The sequence below is a fragment of the Chiloscyllium plagiosum genome, chromosome 20, assembly GCF_004010195.1.
Source record: "Chiloscyllium plagiosum isolate BGI_BamShark_2017 chromosome 20, ASM401019v2, whole genome shotgun sequence".
NCBI classification, from domain to species: Eukaryota; Metazoa; Chordata; class Chondrichthyes; order Orectolobiformes; family Hemiscylliidae; genus Chiloscyllium; species Chiloscyllium plagiosum.
The window spans coordinates 32,650,420-32,673,810 of record NC_057729.1 but is presented as its reverse complement, the minus strand read 5'-3'; the positions used below and the strand labels follow the sequence as shown (position 1 = coordinate 32,673,810).

At 38.7% G+C, this 23,391-nt stretch overlaps 1 protein-coding gene and 1 long non-coding RNA gene across 2 annotated transcripts in view; one reads left to right on the top strand and one right to left on the bottom strand.

The window, feature by feature from the left end:
- The window catches only part of LOC122560145 (peroxidasin-like), a 188,939-nt gene that overhangs the window by 38,766 nt on the left and 126,782 nt on the right, over positions 1-23,391 (top strand). The window lies entirely within an intron of this gene.
- LOC122560149 overlaps positions 8,140-23,391 on the bottom strand; it is a 199,581-nt gene continuing 184,329 nt past the window's right edge. Inside the window, exon 4 of the long non-coding RNA XR_006314671.1 lies at positions 8,140-9,084. This is a non-coding gene — a long non-coding RNA (uncharacterized LOC122560149). The remainder of the gene's footprint in view (positions 9,085-23,391) is intronic.

Here is a 23,391-nt window from a genome sequence, read left to right as displayed (position 1 = left end):
TTATAGTGGTTTGAATCTGCTGCTTCCGCTTGTCAGTTCCAGCTGTCCGCTGCAGTGGTCAGTATATTGGGTCCAGATCGATGTACTTATTGATTTGAATCTGTGGATGAGTGCCATGCCTCTAGGAATTCACTGGCTGTTCTCTGTTTGGCTTGTTCTATAATAGTAGTGTTGTCCAAGTTAAATTCATGTTGCTTGTCATCAGTTCGGAAATGCTCTTGATGTATGGTAGTGTGGCTAGTCCTTTGGGTTGTGGCATGTCCTCGTTCCATTGTCTTTCCCTTAGGCATCTATTGATGAAATTGCGGGGTATCCATTTTTGGCAAATACATTGTATAGGTGTTCTTCTTCCTCTTTTTGCAGTTCTGGTGTACTGCAGTGTGTTGTGGCTCTTTTGAATAGTGTCTTGATGTAACTTCTTTTATGTATGTTGGGGTGGTTGCTTTCGTAGTTTAGGACTTGGTCTGTGTGTGTGGCTTTCCTGTGTGTGGCTATCCTTAGTAGCCACACACACAGATGACAAGCAACATAAATTTGACTGGGACAACACAACTATTATAGGACAAGCCAAACAGGGAACAACCAGGGAATTCCGAGAGGCATGGCACTCATCCACAGATTCAATCAATAAGCACATTGATCTGGACCCAATATATCGACCACTGGAACTGACAACCGGAAGTGGCAGATTCAAACCACTATAAATGCCGGAGGAAAGATCACAGAAGCACTTTACAGGAGGCTCCCAAGCACTGAGGATGTCACCTAGACAGGGAACGAAACGTCTGCAACACAAATTCCCAGCTCGGCGAACAGAACCACAACAATTTTATAAACCTCTGTAAAGTCATCCCTCAGCCTCTGAAGCTCCAGGGAAAATAGCCCCAGCCTATTCAGCCTCTCCCTCTGGCTCAAACAGTCCAACTCTGGCAACATGCTTGTGAATCTTTTTCTGAACTCGTTCAAGTTTCACTTCACAACATTTTAAGAAGTAGTTGGATGAGTACTTGAACCATCAGAATGTTGAAGGCTGTAGGCCCAGCACTGGAATGCAGGACTAGTATAGATTTAGTCACTTTTGTTGATGCAGATTCAATAGGCTGAAGGGCTGTTTCTGTACGGTATGATTCTTATTTGTATATTTAAGTGTAGAAGAAGTATATTTTGTCTTCACTTCTTCCAACAGACCCACAACCACAGCTTACTGTTCAGTTGTTTTTGTTGAAGCACCATTTTAATATAGTGAAACACCCAATAACAAATTTTCATGTTCCATAATTGTGCAGAATTCTTTTAAAGAAATGTACAACTATCTCAAGTTATTTGCATTTCATCGTGTTGACCATTTTCAGTTTGATGGAAATTGCATAGAATTTGATCTGTGAATTTGAATCTTGTCCATTTCAAAATGTGAAAACTAATATGCAAGACCAGAGATCAGCTAAAAAACAGAGGATGGCAGAGGACGTAGAACGGTGGTATATTTAGCTTCTGCAGTTTAAGTTTAACTTGTATGTCAGTTGTGATGTTCTTCAGCTTTAAATAATCCAATTTTACGTTTTCTTTAAGGGATGTTAGCGAGTTTTGAGAAGATTTGTAGCTTAGTTTGATGTTCTGGATGATCATGAAACCAAACCTTCTAGCTCAGCGAGCGAGCCTATATCCTTAAAGGGATGATTTATACATATCAAACCAGTGTTTTTACAGAGCTGTGCAATATACTGGCATCATAGAAGTTGCACTAAGATTATGCAATGTTCTTCCTCATGTAAGTTTTGATTCATCACTTTAATGCTCCAACCACCAGTGACTATCAGCACTTCATTGGAGTATTATGGAAATCACAATTCTCTCTGCTCTTGTTCACATGAATGTTGTTACAATTATGAGCTTTGTAAAATTTTTGGGACCTGTGTTTTATTTAAGATAAAACTGAGAGAATCATTTAACAACAGGCTTGGGGCAGTTAAAAAAAATCAAAGGGAGGTCTCGCGTGTGTTACTGATGTAAGGTGTTCAAGGTTAGACACAGATGGTATGTACAAACATATGAATTAGGACTAGGTCTTTAGCCTGCTCTGTACACCAGTTAATAAGATCTTGACTGATCTGATTGAGGCTCGTCCTCATTGCTGCCTATTCTGACTAACCTTTGACTTCCTTGTAAATCAAGAATCAACCTCCTTACTTAATAATATCGTCTCCACAGCTCTCGAAGGACTGAATTCTAAAGATTAAAGACACTCTGAAAGAAAAAAAAATTCTCCTGTCTTCCATCTGAAATGGGAGATCCTTTAGTTTTAAAATGTTTTCCCTTATTTTCTTTTTAGACAATGACTAGTCTGAGTTGACAACAGTTGTACTTGTCATCTCCTAATATCCCAGAAAGGAATTGAAAGTATCAGGTTCTAAATAGTTGTGCTTGTAAATGGCTCATTTTACTTCTAATATGAAGGAGAGTTGAAGACAATAATAGCTAATCAACTTTTGTAGTGGCGTGTAAAGCTAATATGTTCCATAATATATTGCCTTGGGGAAGAGAGCAGAGAGGAAGCCATTTTTATGATCAGGCTTCAAGCTTCTCTACAAATCACAGAATATCACAGAGGCAAGAGTTTTGTCTGGTCAGCAAAAGGAAGCTGCAGCTTGGCTTGCAAACTATGTTAGCTGGATATGGGAAGACAACAGTCTTTACTCAAAGAGACACATCCTACAACCATCTTAGGATTCCATGAAAAGTACCTGCTGTGTTCAGAAGAGAAGTCATTGGCACCGGCTTTACTGCTGTTGGTAGATTTAGGAATGTCTGCAAAACTAAGGGAAACACCTGGGAGTGACTGTTCAAAATTACAACTCCACAAAACTGAGAAATGCAAACTAGTTGGAAGTTGGCAGTAACTAAGACCTGTTTGCTAGAAGGACTACCCCAGAGTATGGACATTGAATAAATTTAAGGAGGAGATAGGTTTTTAATTAGTAACAGGTTGAAGGGTTATGTGGAGAAGGCAGAAAAGTGGAGTTGGGGCTGGGATGGGATCGTCCATGATCATATTAAATGGTGAAGTAAGGAACTGAATTGCTTGTACCTGTTCCTAGTTCTTGAAAACCAGCCTCAACTAGTTGGGTCAAATGGCCTTTTGTATGCTGTAAGTTCGAAATAATATGGGTTTTTAATGGTGAAATGTGCAAGTTTGTAGAATTTAAACATTTCATAAACCCAATATTGTAATAAAGCACAATGTGGCATTCATAAATCAGGAGTTTTACAACAAATAATACTGTGTACCTGTAAACATATTGTTGCACATGTTGGCAGTTAACTGCGGAATGTATACATTTTGATTTTCTTTAGGCAATGTACAAAGAATGAGAGGTTTGAGGCTCCAGTCTGATTTGAAAGGTTAGACAGGTAGGCTTTTTCCAGCTCTACCACCTGAGCTGGGCCTCTGTTCCAATGCTGATTCAATACTATCAAGTATGTGTGGATTGTTTATTGTGCCAACTGTATGTCATATTTTGGGGCAAGTCCAAGCTGCTTTAGCTAATATAAACTGAGGTATTGCATCATCCTTTGTACACTTTTGCAGTGGCCTTGTTCCTCTTTTTCCACGATCTCTGCTTTATCTCCTCCTGGTCTCCACTCAGTCTGTGTCCTGATGTGTATTTCCTTTTCATAATTTGTTTTTTTTTATCCCTCAAGTTCAATTTAAATGATGGCTGCAAATTCTGTTTAAATGTTGTAAGTGAATTTCTTCCCGTGCAAAGTGGGAGACACAATTCTCCTCTCAGTGCCAGTTTCAAGCCACGAATTTGAGCAATTGGCTGTGAATGGACATGTTTTAGAATTTTCACTGCTGAACTGAACGGAACTTATGAAGTGCAATTCTTTTAAATTTATTTGTGATGTGATGACATATTTGTTTTTCTAAATGAATTGCCCAATTTAGTTTGGGATTTGGAGCAAGAATGAAACAAAACAAAAATGTTTTTTGATGCTCAACTGCTAGCTTTACTTTGGTTCCTTAAATTAGAATGTTATCAATTCTGTTAGAACATATTATTTTCAAAAATGTTTTTACCAAAGAGGTTTCAGTAAATCAGACATGCCTTGAAAATTGGCAAAAAGAGATTTTTATCTTGAAGAAAGCAACCCCTCAGAAAGCTGATTGTAGGGCTTTAACAACCAATAGGGTACAATGTTATAAATGAACTGGAAGGATAATGAAAACTAAATCACTTGTATTGCGGGAGAAGTGCAAAGGTAGTACCTACAGTTTGTTGGCGTGGCAGACTCTTTAATTTCTTAAGGAGTCCACAAGTCCAAGTATTAATTTCATACTTTTTATTTATCCATTTTCAGAAGATGAGATGCATTACCTAATGCAAGTGATCCACAGCCCATTATTTACACATGTAGTGGTAGAAAAGCAAAGGAACACTTTGCTAAGTAACACACTGCTGGTAGTATCGTGTGTCATCTGAATATTAAATTCTAGAAGACCAAGTTAGCACGAATTTACAGGATTGTATATAAATATTCAAAAAGCAATCCATGGGATGAAATATTTAAAGCATTTGAATATATCCGTGCCTGCCCTTGGTCCATATCATCATGGGTTACCACACCACCACTTGTTCCATGGTACTAGATAGGCTCCTCCAGACCATACAAAAAAGGAGACATTCCCTTGTGCGTTTATGCACAAACTTGTAACCATTCAAAGGTTATCACCCTCATCCCTTACAAAATGTGTGTAATTATTATATCAGGCATCTTGGCTCGCTGTGATATCAATCCAGAACTAAAACTCATCCAACTTTTCCTCATCCCTCTGGCACCTGCCCCAAATATGTCAGGAAACATTTTGTGAAAATATTAGCCACTTCTATTTACAAATCTGCAGATGATTCACTTTTTCGAGTATAGCTTATAAAATCTACCAAAAGCATTGTAAATTCAAATTCACTCATTGAGAGGCTCACCACCTAACTGCTGTGACCACTTCCATGAAACATGGGCCCCACATGGACTTCTGAGAATGAACTTGGAAAAACTGATTCTTAGAGCAACATTCTAGTAAGTTTATGTTGATTCTCGGCCAAAAATATAGATCACCAAACAGGTGCATCAGTATGGCAACTATCTGCAAAAAAAAGATTGGGGTTCATAGAATATTAAAGTATTATGTCCGATGCTATATATTGGCAGAGCTACTGCATTTAACATCACTATACCTGCTTCATGAATGAAAGATCCACTTGTGAACTCTTTCTTTCTGTAAGAATTATGTGCAGAAAACTGTTCCATCAACTCATTGAGTAGGAAGTTTACATATCTTTATTTTAACCATCTCAGAAATGGGCATTTGAAATGCATTGCATGCAAAAGATGTCAGATTCACACAAGGATTTGTGTAATTTTGTCTCCCATCAATCAAATTATTTCTCCCAATTTCTGAAAGCTTTTTGTTCCTGAATCTGAGTGTGAAGAGTGAACACCCTTGGCCAAGTTCCCCATCTCTTCTGCTTTAGATGTCCAACACGATGTAGAGAAACAACTGGCATAGAGTAGACCCATCTGAGTGACTAATAGTGTTTTAGCTATTTGTGAAGCATCAGCATCATTGAAGTGCTGAAGCACTTCAAGTATTGCTGAGATCATATTTCATGTGCTATACGTGGGTAGGTTTATGACACCTTCCAACTAATTTGGAGCAGCATTGAAAATGGCTGTGGAGAGTTCTGAAAGTCCTAAGCTCCACACTTGTCTGTCATTATTATAGCTTTAGTAGGGTCATTGGCATTTTCTTCTTCTTTGGCTTTCTTTGACTCTCTCTCTCTCTTTGTGTCTCAATGTCACCCACCCATCTGAACTTTCTACTTCCTCATCTGCTTCTCCTCTCAATAGCTTCCTAAACTGCTTCCAGAACACAGCTGCCTAAGAAAGAATGGCAGTAGGAATGCAAAGAGTTGAAAGGAAAGTAGTGTAGAAATTGAACTAGCAATGAGCATATTGCTACAAACACTGTCTTTTCAAAATAAAGTGTCTGAAAATGTATTGGTGCGACCATGTTCAGCATGTCAATGTTAGGGACATCTGTAATGCAGAAACATCTTGTTTGAAATTTGAACATTCAGTTATCTACCACTTGATGTCTAAGAAAAATAAGCTTTTTCCGTAAACCTTTGGTAAACCTTTGAAATGCTAAAATGTTTTAAATATATTGTATTCAACACAAGCACTCTACAAATATAGAAATTAATAAAATGCAAATTAATGATCTCAGGGGTGCTATTATTCTAGTATGTTAAATAATTATTGCATAACACTATTTTAAACTGCAAAGACTTCTACTCCCTTATGAACAAAGAAATCATCTATCATAATTGTCTGCCCTAACTTCCAGAAGACTCAGATCTACAATATTATTCAATGAGACTCTACTGCTCGCATTGTAAACCTAATCTTCTGGCCTTTGCTTCATATGCAGTTGATGTTAGATGAAATAGGTGGTCCAATGAATGTGTAAGTATTTCACCTCAAGGACTGGGAGGAGTGGCAGCATGGTTGGGGGTTGGGGGAGGTGTGGGTTGGTTGTTGAGCCATCCATTGTCAACTTCAATTCCTCTGCCTGGTGTCTCACTGGCATATATTGCAAAGCTTCGAGGAGAAAGTGAGGACTGCAGATGATGGAGATCAGGGCTGAAAATGTGTTGCTGGAAAAGCGCAGCAGATCGGGCAGCATCCAAGGAACAGGAAAATCGACGTTTCGGGCATAAGCCCTTCTTCAGGAGAAGAAGAGCTTTCCTGAAGAAGGGCTTATTCCCGAAACGTCGATTTTCCTGTTCCTTGGATGCTGCCTAACCTGCTGTGCTTTTCCAGCAACACATTTTCAGCTATATTGCAAAGCTCCCTGTATGTCAACCTCTGTTCAGCTTGGTCATATCAAGTGACCTTATCATCTGACGTCAACTGCCCCCACATACATTTTCAGCTTTGGTCATTCAGCATCTATCCTCTTGGTGCATTATCATCCCAAACCAAAGTGGAAAGTAGGTAGACACTTTAATTGCATGATTTTTTTGCCTGTACATCAAGTAACTATTGATCTCCAAATCTCCTCTCTTTTATGCCTGATTAATAAAATGTTTCAAATATTTTTAATGCACATTTACACAGAATCACAGAATTGTCATGGTCTAGGAGGAGGCCATTTGGCCTATTGTGCCTGTACAGCTGTATTTTCTAATATGAATCTCCTGCCTTTTCCCCCCATATCCCCGCACCATTACTATTCAAATATCCATCCAATACACTCTTGAAGGCTTAAATTAAACCTCCCTCTACCACAGTTCCATTCAGTGCATTCCATACACTAACAATATGCTTTGTCAAAATGGTTTTCTTACATCACCTCTTGTTTACAGATCAATTTTTAAATTTGTGCCTCCTTATTCTTGATTAGTAGACAGGAAACGCGTCACTCATGGTTTTGAAAACCTGAATCAGATGTCCTCTCAACCATTTCCTTTCCAATAAGAACTGTCCCAACTTCTTCAATTTATTCTCTCACCCGGAACCCTTCTATTAAATCACTTCTGCACTCTTTCTAATGCATTCACATCTTTTCTCCAAAGTGGCACCCATAACTGTACACTACTCCAGCTGAGATCTAACAAGGGTCTTGTACAAGTTCAACATATTGCCCCAGTAACTTTGTTTCTCCCTGATTTTACTTATGGCAGTATCCTAGAGATTTGTCTTTAATTGCTGAAGGTTTTGCAGCAGTCTTAACAATATGCCTCAGCCCAATCTAGATCCACCTAATTTATATTGCATAAAAGACCATTTTATTACAGGAATGCCATTCCGATTAGGAACTGTATTGACATTGTTCAAACTCATTTCAACTGAAACCTTTTGGGCGGTTAAGACCTTTATCCCAGGTTTAGATTTGAACTTGGCCTCAATAGGTGAACGACCTGCTTATTATCCACTGCACCACTCTCCATTCCTGATAGAAATGGCTTTCACCAAAGTATTATGAGTGAGCTCTTTCAGTGATTCAAAAGATAAATAACATTTTGTAATGTAGTACAGCATTAAAAAGTATTTAATGTTGGAAATTACATGTCCGAATACAGTAATTAAAAGTCTCTGCTCCAGTTCAAAAAGCAATCTTAACTTGCTACTGGAATATTTGCCTCTATCACAGAATACTGGAATACAAAGGGTTTTGTGTGGTTCAGTTATACAATGTATTGATCAGATCTTTCTGGGTTGCTATGTACAGGTTAGGACACCACCAGTTAGGAAGTACGCTGGCCTATGGAAGGGTTTGTGCAGAATGATGCCAAGGCTCAGAGTTGAATCATGAATGTGACATGCGGATCTTGATTTGTATTTCTGAGAGATTTTAGTGGGACAGGTAGATTTTTTTAAAAAATATTTTCTTTGGTGGGGGAGCTCAGAACTAGGAATGCAACCTTAAAAAGTTATAACTGGACCAGTTCAGAGTGAAATCGGGGAGAAGTACTTCACACAGAAAGAGGAAATCTGAAACATTTTGATCCCTAAATCTTTGTCTCCTTCACTCTGCCAGAAAAGCCATGGTTGCTGGTACCACTAACCTTTCAAGATTGAAATCAATGTCTTTTTGTTTGGTAATTGTATTAAGAGTAACTGAACTTGAGGTGCAGAAATCCATTAGGACAGGCTCCTATGCCTCAGACTTTGTAAGATGTTATCTCAACCTTCTGGGATATGTATTCCATGTGAGGCATATCATTCAACATTCCATTGTATTTAATGATGTCTGCTTAGACATGTCAAATGTTATGTCACTCGGTCTCTCTCAACTTCATGCTTGGAGCATGTTGTCATTCATGGTTCCGTTGTATCTGGCTTGCTGTAAATTACCGTATATACTCGTGTAAATGTTGATTTTTTTTTAAAGACGATTTTTAAAGGTTCAATTTATAGGGTCGACTATTACAGGGGCACTAGTTTTGAGGGGCTGAAATCCATGGTGAAGTTTGAAATACCGTATAATTAGCAGAAGTCGATTTGATCGCTCAATTAATCCTGGGAAAAGAAGAAAAACAATGAATGACAGTAAAGGTAATGACTGGATAAAAGCATGAGATCAAGAATAAATAACTGGTAATAAGTTTTATTTATACATACCGGTATGAAAATTTAACATGTCAAAGATTCCTTGCAATCCTGCAAAATTGCACCATTCAACATTGTCATGGCCTGGTATAATGTCTGTGAGAAGATTTGTAGCTCAGATGCTCGTTGTTGTGGTTCTGTTCGCCGAACTGGGAATTTGTGTTGCAGACGTTTCGTCCCCTGTCCAGGTGTCAATCAATAAGAACATCAACTTGGACCCAATATACTGACCACTGCAGCGGACAGCTGGAACTGACAAGCAGAAGCGGCAGATTCAAACCACTACAAATGCCGGAGGAAAGATCACAGAAGCGCTTCACAGGAGGCTCCCAAGCACTGAGGATGTCACCTAGACAGGGGACGAAACATCTGCAACACAAATTCCCAGCTCGGCGAACAGAACCACAACAACGGCCTGGTATAATGGTACACTTGAAACATTTATTAAATTCTGAATGTGTAAGCATCTTGAACTTTCCTGCCAAATCCTTCTGGTTCCCTTCCATTTACTCTCATATATGTAATGAACCTCAGCAACATTAACAAATGTGTCAAAGAATTAAAGGTATATTTGATTAATATATCTCATTTTTATTCAGATGTAATGGCACAATTAAAATGATTAACTCTTTAACGATATTAACTTTTGGATGGATAGTGAACAAAGTGTAATAAATACCAATAGACTTAGTACCCTTCTGAATGAATCAAAATGTGTATAGTAAACCAAGTGGGCTAAGTAAAGTTATGAATGAATCGAGACGCAATGAGTAGAGTTACTGGTATGAATGAATGAATGTGATTCTGTTAAAGTGAGTTAATGGGAACATGCAGTTTCCTTTGTAAGTGGTTTATAATACGATACAGTAGGGTTGACTTTTACATGAAATATATGGAAAATACAAGATTTTTTTTTTGGCCAAAAATAGGTATTGACTTTTACATGAGATTGACTTTTACACGGGCATATATGCTAAGTTTCTTTAATTAATCCTGGGCTGTGGACATCATTTGCTAGCCTAGCATTTATTGCCTGGAAGGCAGTTAAGATACAACCACATCACTATGGGTCTGAAGTCACAAGTCAGGCAAGGATGGCAGATTTCTATCTCTACAGGATATTGGGGAATCAGGTGGGTTTCACGACAATTGATAGTAATTATATTGTCTTCATTAGGCCAGCTGTCTTTTAGATTTCATTGAATTCTGTCATGGTGGGATTTGAACCCATGATCCCAGAACTGGGGTTCTGGATTGCTTGTCCAGTCGCATTACCACTACAACACTGTCTTCCCACTTGCCAGTATTTTGATCACTTTTTAATATTTTTTTTCTTTCTCTACAATTTTCTTAGACTCTACTGCCCTGATTTATATCCACTTTGCTCCAAGAGTTTTAAAAATTCATTTATGGGCTATGGGTGTTTTTTGGCTAGGCCAACATTTATTGCCCATCTCTAGTTGCCCTTGAGAAGTGGCAGTGTACTGTGTTCTTGAACCATTGCAATCCAAATGCTCAAAGTAAACCCACAATGCTGTGAGGGTGGGAGTTTCAGGAATTGGACACAGTAGCATGAAGGAATGTGATATATTTCCAAGTCAGGATGGTGAGTGGCTTGGAGGGGAACTTGCAGGTGTTTCCATGTATCTGCTGCTCTTATCCTTCAAAATGAAAGTGGTCACTGATTTAGAAATTGCTGTATAGCAAGCCCTTGTGAATTACTACATTGTACCTTGTAAGTGGCAAACACTAAGCATCAGTGGCAAGGGAATTGAATGTTTGTGGATATGGTGCCAATCAAGTGGGCTGTTTTTGTCCTGGATTGTGTCAAGCTTCTTGTTTTGTTGGAAATGCATCATCCAGGCAAGTGGAATCTTTTCCATCACATTCCTGACTCCACCATGTTGATGGTAAGCAGGCTTTGGAGAGTCATGAGGCAAGTTACTTTCTCCAAGATTCCTGATCTCTGATGTGCTCTTGTGGCCATTTATATAGCTAGTTTAGTTTCTCATCAATGTTGCCCCAGGATGTGATTGTGGAAGATAATGTCAAAGAATGATAGATAGATTCTATCTTGTTGGAGATGGTCATTATCTGGCACTTGTGTGATGTGAATGTTATTTGTCACTTGTCAGCCCAAACCTGAATATTGTTTAAGTCTTGCTGCATGTCCCAGGAGTCACAAATGGTACTGAAGATTGTGAAATCATCAGCAAACATTCCCACTGTTGATCTTATAATAAGAGAAGGATTGAAGTAACTGAAAATGGTTGGACCTAGGGCATTACTGTAAGGAATTCCTGCAGAGATATGGTAGAGTTGAGATGACAAGAGCCACAGCCATCTCCCTTTTAGTGCCAGGTATGACTCCAACCAGGCACAAGTTGCCATCACCTGCAAGTTTAACTGGTTTTCTTTGAATTTTTAAATCTAAATTATATATGTACATTTGAAACAGCAGTGCTCGCAATGATGAGCTATGAGGCAAAACTCTTCTTGCTGCTTCCTCATTCTGAGGGTGTTCATTGTTTTATCCATTTCAGCTACTTTCTTTACTTGTTTGATAACCTTTCTGTAAACGAGTGCCACGTTTTTATTCAAGCTGCTCTCTGATTTCCAATACCTTCTTTGAATGCGTTTCTGTGTGATACTTTATTCATCTCAATGAGTCCAAACTTGGATAATTTATTGAGTTCATTCTTCCTTTTTAAGTCTCTTAGTATTCCCCAGAGTTAATTGATTTCTACCCCTTTTTAATGTCCCTGCGCCTCTCTGACCTTCCTAGTCTTTCAACCCTTAGAAATTAATACCAGATCTCTGAGGGTTTATTTTCTTAAGCATTTGCGGCTTGTCTTGGAAGTCCAGCTTAACTTATATCAGAGTCTTGAATTTTAACTGGGCTCGTCTTTATTTGTGGAGAACATTTTGTTCACTTCTTTGTGAATACTTGATGAAACAATTCTTTCAGGTTGTTTTAGTATCTTGTTGGCATCCCTATTTCACACACATTTGCACTTTTAAAGTTCTCCTTTCTGTTCTTGTTATTGTAAGACAGGGCATACTGTTCCTGCTTGCCCTCTGAATCTATTTTCTTTCTAGGCCAAACTCTGCTTCCAAATACTGTATACTTTTTTTAATGCGTGATACTCCAATCACCTCAAAGAGCCTCTTCTCTTGCTTCAGGATTTGTAGAGTTGATTTTTTTTCTCTTAATTTATTTGGTAATCCATTTAAATTGAAATAGTGTGTGCTTGCCCAGTTTGGGTTTGTTCATTTGGATTATTATTTTGAAAGTGGCCTATTGTTCTTCTAATATTGTATTGTATTGTATTGTGAAACATTTTCATTCCAACTACTTATTTAAAATCTTCCTGATCTCTTTTAAAGCTAAACCTTTTTTCAGAATCTTGAGTTAACTTGAGTCACAGATACAGAAAACTTCAACACTCTGTTCTCACTATCCCCAGGAGTGCCACAGTCTCCATTTCCTGTATGCTCTGAGTCATTTACAAATGAAAGTTTAAAATGAGCACAGTCTTTCGTGACTGTCTTTGTGAGGATACATTTACAAATGTTACCACCTATAATTCGAGAACACTTGTGTTTTCCCAGTTTACAGTGAGTTGATTTAAATCACTGTTTACAAGAACTTGGCTGTTCTCTCAAATGCTCCTTATCTCTTTATCATCCTCTTGTGCTTTTTGGGGTGATCTATAACACATGCCTAGAATGAGCGTGGACTTTTTCCATTTGTGATTTTTACGTTACAATGTGCCATTTAAGGTGCTAACTGATTCCTTTGCTATGTGACAGCACTTCAATGGAGCGATTCAATAAATTGCTAAGATAACAGTCAATCTTTTAGAAACTTTGCAATACATTCCACTGCAGTGAATTAGAGAAAACAAGGAGTTCCTTCTAGATTTTGGTCCCCTAAATGCTCAAATTCATTGCAAGGTAAAAAGCAGGAATTTGTACTGCAGTTTCTACCTTTCATTACTAAATGAAAATGTCTTTTATTACTCAGTACGTAAATTTTTGATGAGAAGGAATATCTCAAATGGATACAAGAATATTTGCTGAATTAGCACTGACATGGAATCAAGTAATGCTGAGGCATAATGTGGGTCAGTTTACTATAAAATAATGAGTAATAGTTTACTATGAAAACAAAATGTCCATAATCTAAACGTAGCTAAAAAGTGAACAGGTATTTAAGAAATTCTGGAAAATGTTCGGGCACATGTGTAAACATTTAACAATTACCTGTTTTTTTTGAGTCAGTAATTTCTTAAATTGGTGATATTTCTGGCCAGATTGCAACAAAATTGTCTTGGCCAGACAAGACATTCAGATTGATTTGTCAACAGTGTCCAAAATTTGAAATGTTCAATGTGCTATTTTTACTTGGTGGTTTTGATGTGTGTAACAATAGAAAAATATAGATAGATAGATAGATAGATTTAAATCTATATATTTTTATAAACAGGTGCATGAGGGGATATGGTGCCAAGTAAGTGATTCAAAGGTGTGTTGGGTGTGATTGTGGGGTCAACTTTGTTGTTTTATATTTTGTAGGTTAGAGTAGTTTAAACCCCTCTACATTTTCTCAGTAATTATTAAGTTGTGTGAGTCAGAATCCTCCAAAGTCTCTGACTCCAAGACCGAATTAGTAATATTTTTAGAGTTACAGACTCCAAGGAATTGTCTTTTGGAAGTTTAAATTCCTGGTTAATTGTGAGATCACTGAGAGAATCCCTGTGAGAGGTTCTGAAGCACATCTTTTGGAATATATCATATCTCCAACTATCTTCAGACCGGAAGATCTGGGTCATTATTTATTTTATTACATGCATATTCAGAATGCCACATCATTCATGACTGCACTAAAGTACTCAATAAATACAATACAATACACCAGTTCTTCGGCCCATCAATCCTGCTCCAATTTCTACTCCTTATTTAAACCTGCTACTTATTGCTTATATGGGGTTTCTATCCCTTTGTTCATCTACCGTTCATGTGTCTATCAAGATTATGCTTTAAACGTTGCTAATGTGCCTGCTACCAACACTTCCACTGGCAGTGCATTCCAGGCATCCACCATTCTCTGTGAAAAATTTTCCCCTAAACTTTTTTTCCCCCGATCACCTTTTGAACTGTTTCCTCTCGTAGTTGATTTTTCCACCGTGGGGGAAAAAGCCTCTGACCATCCACTCTATCTATGCCCCTCGTTATTTTGTAGAACTCTATCAGGTTGCCCCTCAGTCTCCGTCTTTCCAGAGAAAACAGTTTGTGTTTATCCAACCTCTCCTTCTAACTAAAACCCTCCAGACCAGGCAGCATCCTGGTAAACCTTCTCTGCAGCCTCACCAAAGTATCCATGTCCTTCCGGCAGTGTGGTGACCAAAACTGCACACACAATTACAAACGTGGCATAACTAAAGTTTTATGCAGCTGGAACAACTTGCCAACTTTTATATTTGATGCCCCGGCCAATGAAGGCAAGCATGCTGTATGCCGCCTTGACCACCTTTTCCACCTGTGTTGCCACTTGCAGCGATCTGTGGACCTACATGCCCAGATCCCTCTGTATGTCAATGCTGCCAAGAGTTTCTGGCATTTAATGTATAACTCACACCTGAATTTAATCTTCCAAAATACATCACCACACATTTGTCCAGATTAAATTCCATCTGCCATGTCTCTGCCCCAATCTACAATCTACCTATATTCTGCTGTATCCTTTAACAATCCTCGTCACTATCTGCAACTCTGCCAATTTGGTGTCATTTGCAAACTTATTAATCAGACCATCTAAATTTTCCTCCAGATCATTTTTATATGTGACAAACAACGAAGTTCCCAACTCTGATCCCTGTGAAACACCACTAGTTACTGATCTCCATTTTGAAAAAAATTCCTTCCACCCTTACTCTGTCTTCTATGACCAAGCTAGTTCAGTATCCATCTAGCCAGCGCACACACTGGATCCCATGAGACTCTACATTTTGTATCAGCCTGCTATGAGGTATCTTATCAAGTGCCTTTCTAAAGTCTAAGTAGACTACACTACTGCCCTTCCCGCGTCAATCATTCTTATAACCATCTCAAAAAAAACTTGATCAAGTTGGTGAGACATAACCTTCCCCGCACAAACTCATGCTGCCTATTACTTACAAGTCCATTTGTTTCCAAATGTGAATGAATGCTTTCATTCAACAGTACTTTCAACAGCTTCCCGACCACTGACATCCGGCTCACCGGTCTGCAATTACCTGGATTATTCCTGTTTTCCTCCTTAAACATGCAAAAGTTGGCCTTCTCCACCAGCACCTCCACCCCAATTTAACCTTCATCCAAGATCCACCTTTGTCCTTATACTTAGGTTTCTGAAAATGTGTGGAATTAGGGTCACTATTCCCAAAGTGCTCCCCTATTGAAACTTTGATCACCTGGCCAGCTCATTTCCCAATACCAGGTCCAGTGTGGCCCCTCCATCATAAGACTATCCACATTCTGTTTCGAAAAGCCCTCCTGGAGACACCTAGCAAATTGCTCCCCATCCAAAACCCCAGCACTAAGAAAGTCCCAGTCAATTTGGGAGAAGTTAAAATCGCCCACCACACTAACCCAGTTGTTTTCGCATCTTTCCCGAATCTGACTACGTGTTTCTTCCTCCATCTGCTGCTGGCAGCTGGGAGGAGTGTAGTACAATCCCAGAATTGTGATTGTATTCTTCCTATTCCTGGCATCTACCCATAATGCTTCACTGCATAATCTTTCCAGGGTGTTCTCCCTCAACACAGCTGTGAATGCTCCCTAACAAGTAATGCAACTCCCCCATTTCTTTTGATCCCTCTTCTGAATCATCAATTTCCCGGAATGTTAAACTGCCAGTCCTGTCCCTTTTTCAACTATGTCTTTGTGTGATGGTAACAATGTATGTATTAGTCCAGGCTCTCTCTATCTGACCTGTTACATTACTTGCATTGAAGCAAATACAGTCCATGCCTCCAATTCCACTGACTTCAGTAACCTCTCTGACTGCTCTTCCTCTTAGCTATATTTGCCTTAGTCTCAAGCTCTTGCCCAGTCTATATTTGTACTGACCTGCTGCACCAGTCCCTAACCTCCTGCCACTAGTTTAGTGCATTATTTTATCACACATAGAGATGATGATGTTCACTGAATAAGCTCTCTATCTGAGAAGACATGATGATTATCTCAGGCTTCTGGTTACCACAAGACATAACAAGCAGAAGCAAATGGATTTGGTGCCATGATTTATCACTCCATCTTGGTAAAACAGTTTTTGTATTCCTTTGCATTCCTGTAGCCGATACCTTGCGTTATCCACTTGATTATAAACAAATTTGATAATTATAAAGTTTGTGAGAATATTATATGTGTTTATTTCCTGCCTTCATCTATATATCATGATAACTGCAGTCATGGCATTGTCAAGTCCGAATTAAGACTTTGGTTCAAAGTTTAAAATTAGCATCTGACTTAACTTTGTTCCTGCTAGGATAGTTAAATTAAATTTAGGACTATTTTATGTCGAAACAAAAGTGGGCTTTTTGGAAAATGTGGTTAAACTAATATATTTTTGCCAATTTGGTCTGCATTATTTCAGCGTGTCAATTGTATGTACAATGCACTTTCTAGCCTATAAAATGGCACAAAATATTAACTTTATAAGTCTCCTTTTGATTGTCACTAGTTCCTTTATTGGGTGATGCAGTCAACTAGTCACATTACCTTCTGTATTTGTGTTTGTATGTCAGGTATTTGGAGTTCTCAGAATCTGATTTAGAAGAATTCATCATTTATTCAATAATTATCAGTCTCATTAAACTTAAAGGCACAAAGCACAAGAGAAGAGTTAATTTTGTGGAAACTTCTCAAATTGGCATATGTTATTAACAAAAGTCTTTTTTTTAAAATAGCTGACACATACTTCTACACAAAAGAAAACCCCATCACTCAAAACACAGCTTCCACATATATACAAAGTTGGAATATTTTAGCCAGGCAACTGCTACCCATTTTACTATATCTCTGATCTCAATCTCTCATTGTTAAATTTAATAATTGACAGTGTTTATTACAATAACTCCACTAATTTTTCCCTATATATCTCCTAAACAGTCTAAAGTTAGAGACACCACATTTATTTGCAAATCATTAATTAACTCCATGATTTAAATTTTTCCTTGCTTAGCTGGTTAGCAGAATGTTCCTTTTTGACAGGTATGAAATTGTTCTCTCTCCTTTTTTTTACAGTTTCCCCCCCCCCCCTCCCCATTTCCCTTCCCTGCACTTTGAACCTACAATGTCTCTTCCACCTCCTGTTGCAGCTCCACCCCCTGCTACCCCATTATCTCCACACACTCCTCCCTGCCCTGGCAGTGTCCCTTTTCCCTTCCATCTCCAATTGCAAAACCCCCACCTCCCTCCTACTAACCTTTTTAATATCCTCCGGTGTGTCCCCAGGCTCTCCTTGGTACCACCCAGCCCCCTTACAGACTTCCTATCTTTGTCTCTCTCACTTTCTTGGAACCAATTTAGTCAGACTTTTTGAGTTAAAGAAAGAATGACCTTATTAACTACTAAAACATGAGAAAAGAAGTATGATACACTTGCACACAGATTAGAAGTGAAAGGCAAGTCAAAGAAATAAAAGATTTTTTTTAATAAAAGGTTGACTAAGTCATTGGCTTATCGGTGACATTAAGTTGGGTGATTCCAGTTGACTTTGGCATTTGAACAATTGTTTGCAGATTCTTGCTTCTGTAGTTAGCTGCAATGAGCTTGTCCAGTTTGTTTCAAGTTTGTAGCTGTGTCGCTTTTACAGCACTCTCTGTAGCCCATTGGATTTTGAACACTAAACTAGTGTATTAGCATGCCGGCTCCAAGACACTAGTATGCACAGATTAAGGTTGCAGATTCTTTCTAAATGCCCTGTTCCTTTTAGTCCTGAAAGTATAAACTGGAAAAAAATCTTTTGCTCAGAAGTGGCTTTCATTTAATTTGGGTCATGTTTACAGTCTGGGACATGACCTAAATGAGATTATAGATTAATATTTTTTGAATGGCATGCTCTTGGGTGCAACATTCCATGATTCCTCTCAGGATTATGTAATCCATCCAACCACTGAACTTACATCCTTTGGCATATATGTCTTTCTCTTTTCTAAAACAAACATGTATTTGAAAGCTCATTGCGGCTTATTTGGAATTATGATCTGTTTTTATGACGCAAGCAGTCAAAATGATTTTTTTTTCTAAAAGGGAAAGATACAGTAATAAAATGAGCTAATGGGACAGGAATATGAGCAGACTCTACTGTTGAGAGTGAAGCAGATGGAGATGAGGCTAAACCAAAGGACCAAATGTACAAGCTAGAATGTAAGAGTTAGAAACTGAAGTTCAGGATAACATTTGGAGCTGTAATTATTGTGCATTCAGACATTGTGTATTTCAAATAAAAGCGCAGGGATTCTGTCAATTTTATGTCTCCATTGATTTAAGTGGGACCAGCTGCAGGAACACATTCCAATCCTTTTTGTCAATGTTATCAAACAGATTTTTAAAATAATTCCTATCCAAAGTAATATAGTTTTATGAAGTAAAGCTTTTAATTTCTGAATATTCCAAAAACAATTGCTCTAATCTTCAAAATTATAATTATAAACCCAGCAAGGAAGCAGAGGTGTATGCATTACTTGCAGAATCCACACACATTTCAGCATTCCATTCCCCTGATGAGTTCCAGCAACTGCACACAGCACTACTACAACTAGCTTCTGACAGCCAGAGCTTTTCTCCAAGCTCATTTGACTGCATTTTATATATTGGTATGGGGAATGAAAGACAGTGGTTTGGTGGGGGTGGGGTGGAGAAGATGAATAATTCAAAGAGTATGCACATAATTTCTCTGAAATGTGGTACTTTCATTACTGTCAGTTATTTATGTTTTGTTCTTAGAAGATTGCCTTCAAATCGCAGATGGTTTTCAGTGCCAGAAACAGCCAGGACTGGAAAACCTGTGTGAGAGGGTTATAAATTACAGCAATAGTTGAAGCATTCAGCTGTTATGGTACTTGAGAACTCTCTGCCTCTGTCCTAATAAAACCTCATGGAGGTTTGAGAGTGCATATGATTTACATTCAGTAAACAACCTATGCATTACATAATCCTTTATCAGATTTCTAAAAATTTGGGATTAAGAAGCTTTATTGATTACTGAATTTTAAGGTAAGGTATGTTGCTTAAGTCAATGAAGGGTTTGATAATCTGCAGTTGTTGGACAGGACTGGGATTATCTTTTGAAGCATCATCAACATCTCTTGCATTTACTCCTCCTCCTTTGTCAACAGTATAGGAAACACAATTTTCCATCCACATTCAGTCATGAAGAAAAATAATTCTAAACTCAGCATTTACTCTGTTTTCTCTTTACAGATGCTACCAAATCTGCTGAGTTTCTCTAGCACCTGTTTACTTTTCACCTAAACATTAAGTATTAACTCAATGAAACTGTTAACCAGGATAACTTGTGTGCCAGTCAAAATAAACAGCAAGTGATGGGTGGAGCTAAACAATTCTGTAACCAACAGATCACATCTAAGCTCTGCTGTCCTGTCATAGCCAATTATTAGCGGTGGTGGCCAGGTAAACATCACACTAAAAGAGAAGGCTCCACAAATATTCCCATCCTTGATGGGGAATCCAATAAATCAGTGTAAATGATGAGGCTGAAGTGTTTGTAACCATCTTCAGCCACAAGCACTGAATGATGATCCATCTTTGCCCCCTCCAGAGGTCCCCAGCACCACAGATACCAGTATTCAGTCAAGTTGATTACTCCACGTGATGTCAAGAAACAGCTGAAGGCATTGGATACCACAAAGGCTGTGGACTCTAGCAATATTCCAGAAATAGTGCTGAAGGATTGGACTCCAGGACATACCATGCCCCTAGCCAAGCATTTCCAGTACAGGTGCCATACTGGCATCTAAAATCAATAAGGAAAATTTTCTGGGTATGTTCTGTACTTAAAAAAATAAGTTCCTGATCATTAATAAAGTGATGGAAAAGGCCATCAATAGTACTGTCAAAAAACCATTCACTTTGCGAAAACCTGCTCCTTGATGCTCAGTTTAGATTCTGCCAGGGCCACTTAGCTCCTGACCTCATTACAGCCTTGGTTCAAACATGGATGAAAGAGCTGAATTCAAATGTGAGGTGATAGTGACTGCCCTTCACATCAAGGTGCAGTATGGGCATGAAGTAGCTTGAGCAAATGACAGTCAAAGCAATTGGGGGTTGAGGGGTAACTGTCTGCTGACTGGAGTCATTTTTAGCACAAAGGAAGATGGCTGTGATTGTTATAGGTCGGTCATCTCAGCTCTGGGACATCTCTGCACAATTTTTTAAGGGGAGTGTCTTAGACCCAAACATCTTCATCTGCTTCATCAATAGATTATCTTCCTTTTAATCATAAAGTTAAAAGTGGGGATGTTTGCTGATTGCACCATGTTCAGCACGATTCATGATTCCTAAAATACTGAAGCAGTCCCTTTTGTAACTAAAACAATTCCCTGGACAATATCCAGGTTTGGGTTGAATAGTATCAAACAACATTTGTACCATATGCCGTGCAATGACCATCACCAATAAGAGAACCTACCAATACTCATTGACATTCAATGGCATTACCATTAGTGAATCCCTCACTATCAATATCCTGGCTGTTACCATTGACCAGAAACTAAGTCTGGGGCTGGCCATATAAATATTGTGCTTCAAGAGCAGGTCAGAGGCTAGGAATAACATAATGAGTAACTCGTCTTCTGACTCTTTTAAATCTTTTCCACATCTACTAGATAGATGTCAGGAGTGTGATGGAATAATCCCCATTTGCCTGGATGAGTGCAGCTCCAACAACACTCAAAAAGCTTGACATCATTCAGGACAAAGCAACCTGTTTAATTGACACCACATTCAATCTCTCCACCACTGACGCTCAGTAGCAGCATTTGTATCTTTCTATAAAGATGTGCTGTACAAATTCACCAAAGTGCCTTAGATAGCACCTTCCTACAATCACTACCATCTAGAAGGACAGGGGCAGAAGATAAATGGGAACACCTCCAACCCCAGGTTCCCCTCCAATCTGCTAACTATTCATCCTGAATTGGAAATAGATCACTATTACATCAATATCCTTGGGTCAAAATCCTAGAACTCCCTCCCTAGCAGTATTGCAGATGTCCCAATGCAAAATGGACTGTAGCAGTTGACTAAGGCAGCTCATCACTACCTTTTTTGAGGGCAAGTGGAGTTGGATAATAAATGCATACCCAGCTAGTGCTACTCACATCCACAGAATTAATTAACAATATCCAAGGTCTGATCTTCAGAATTATCATGCTAGCCACCAACAAATTCTAAAGGTTTGTGTGTGTAGATACTGGATGATAATATGATGGAACTGCACTGTTACATCCTGTCCTTCCTACAATAGCCTGCTAGCATTTATTGTCAGGATAGCAACAATGTCTTATGTTCTTTCTGAAAGAAACGAAATATAAGCTGTAAAAATCCATTATTTAAATTATACCTTCACACAAATGCCTGTAGCCTATGAACTGGAAATCTCAGTCTGAAATGTGTTCTTGAACAGCAGTTTCAGTGTTAGGCAACCATAAGACAGAGGAGCAGAATTATGCCATTCAGCCTCGCGATTCTCCTCCAACATTTGAGCATGGCTAATGTGTTTCTTAATCCCATTCTCCTGCCTTCTGCCTGTAACCCTTGATCTCCTCACCAATCAGGAACTGATCTATCTCTATCTTAAATATCCTTAATGACTTGGCCTTCACAGGCAGTGATGAGTTCCACAGATTCACTACCCATTGAAGGGAAGTCTACCACCCTCTACTTCCCTATTTCTTTCTCTCTCTCTCTCTCTCTCTCTCTCTCTCTCTCTCTCTCTTTATAACCCAAATTCAAAATCTTGGTCAGAAATATTTTATTACCTTGTTTAATATCCCTTCCTTTTGACAGTAATTATGATTATATTTCGGAAGTGTCTTGTGATTTTGTTCCATATTAAAAGCAGTATGTAAATGTAAATTGATGCTTTTAAGAGTACTGGTTAAAATGAAAATAATATTTGTTTTGCTTTGTGCAGGAAATGTTATAATACGGCTGAGACAGATGGCATGCATAATGGTGATATCTCATGTCCATTACAGATGGAATTCATTATTTAAAACTCTACGGGATGAGAACCCCTCATGGGTGGGATGTTTACAAAATATCTTAATTGGAATAATGTTGTTGCTTTGAACTTGCTTTCAAGATTAAAGGGAATAGAGTAATTCTTTTAGTAAGATTTGAATCATCTTTCTACTTAGCTATCAGCAGTTCAAGTTTCAGCACTTCTCTTGTAGTTCTTGGAGTAGTCTTGCTGAATCCCAGTTGAATTGTCTCTAAGTGACACATTCGATTTGATGAGACAGTTTGATGCAGCTTTCTATTTCTGCATGAGATCTAATAAATGTGAGTGAATGAATAACCAGATGATCTGCTTTGATTAAGTGAGATCTATTCATCCACACAACAGAATACTCCCCGCTTATCAAATACTATGGAAATTACTTTCATCTGTCCAAACAGGCAAACTGTTAGGTAGGGAGTTCCAGGATTTTTACCATCAAAATCCCACCCTTTCTAATGTTCTGGAAACAGTACAGACAGATGACACTGCCAGTCCGCGAGGCAGTCAGGTCTGTCAGTCAAAAGTTGGCGTGGAGACAGAGCCGAGGAGTCGGACATCGCACAGAGCCGTGGTAATAGGGGACTCCATAGTGAGAGGGCCTGAATGGGGTTTCTGTGGCAACAGGCGGGATTTAAGGATGGTGTGTTGCCTTCCTGGTACCAGGATTAAGGACATCGCAGACAGAGTGCAGGAAATCCTCAAGGGCGAAGGTGAAGAGCCAGAGGTGGTGGTACATGTCGGGAAGAAGAGGAAGAACATACTACAGCGGGACTTCGGAGAACTAGGAAGAAGGCTGAAAAGCAGGATGTCCAGGGTGGTTATCTCCAGTTTGTTTCCAGTTCCTCAGGCTGGAGAGGCCAGGAACAGGGAGATAATGGACTTGAACGTGTGGCTGGGAACTGGTGCAGGAAGCAAGGATTTAA